Source organism: Galeopterus variegatus, unplaced genomic scaffold (genome assembly GCF_000696425.1).
Source record: "Galeopterus variegatus unplaced genomic scaffold, G_variegatus-3.0.2 Scaffold1951, whole genome shotgun sequence".
Classification (NCBI taxonomy): Eukaryota; Metazoa; Chordata; class Mammalia; order Dermoptera; family Cynocephalidae; genus Galeopterus; species Galeopterus variegatus.
Window position 1 is genome coordinate 1 of NW_007728062.1, and position 1,080 is coordinate 1,080.

General features: G+C 34.2%; 1 non-coding gene across 1 annotated transcript; it reads right to left on the reverse strand.

Annotated features, from left to right (window-relative positions):
* Positions 1-31: 31 nt before the first annotated feature.
* TRNAL-GAG lies at positions 32-105 on the reverse strand. Its single transcript has one exon. It is a non-coding gene; the product is annotated as a tRNA-Leu (tRNA).
* Positions 106-1,080: the final 975 nt, after the last annotated feature.

Here is a 1,080-nt window from a genome sequence, read left to right on the forward strand (position 1 = left end):
TTGTTTTTGTTTTTGTTTTTGTTTTGGTGGCTGGCCAGTACAGGGATCGAACCCGGGACTTTGGTGTTCTCAGCACCATGCTCTAACCAACTGAGCTAACTGGCCAGCCCAAGGATTTTTTTTTTAAATAGCTTTATTGAGGTATGCTTTACATACAATAAGCTGTACATATTTAAAGTGTACAATTTGATAAATTTTGATGTATATATACATCTGTAAAGTCATCACTGTCATCATAAAAATGAACATTATCTGTCATTCCCAAAGTTTCCTTATGCCCAATTGAAATCCCTTCCTCCTGCCCTGTTTAGAGTTGTTCAGAGTATTCCTTTATCACCTTTTTAATGTCTGTGGAATCTGTAGTGACATCTCCTCCTTGTTCCCTGATACTGGTCTTCTTTTTTTGGTCAGTCTTTCCAGAGGGTTACCAATTTTATTGATCTTTTCAAAGGCCCAGCACTGATCTTCTGTATTGTTTTTTGTTTTCAATTTTGATGATTTCTCCTCTGATACGTGTTTTCTTTGTCCTGCTTGTGTTAGGTTTATTTTGCTCTTCTTTTTCTAGTTTCTTGAGGTAGAAGTTTTGACCAGTGATTTGAGACCTTTTTCCTTTTCTAATGTAAGCATTTGATGATATAAATTTCCCTCTAATCACTGCTTTAGATTCATTCCACAAATTTTAATATGTTCTATTTTTATTGTCATTTACTTCAAACTAATTTGTGATTTCCCTTGGGACTCTCTCTTTGACCCATGAATAACTTAGAAGTGTGTTGTTTAATTTCCAAGCATTTGGGGATTTTCCTACCTTCTTATTGAAATCTAGTTTAATTTCATTATGTTTAGAGACCATACCTTGTATGATTTCAATTCTTTCAAGTTTGTTAGTTTGTTTTATGACTCATATGGCCTATCTTGGTGAATATTACACATGGACTTCAAAAGAGTGTGTATTCCGCTGGTGTTGTTTGGAGTGCTCTATAAATATCAATTAGATCCAGTTGGCTGATAGTTTTGATCAGTTCCATAACTTGATAATGTTCTGTCTACTAGTTCTATTACAAAGAGAGAAATGTTAAA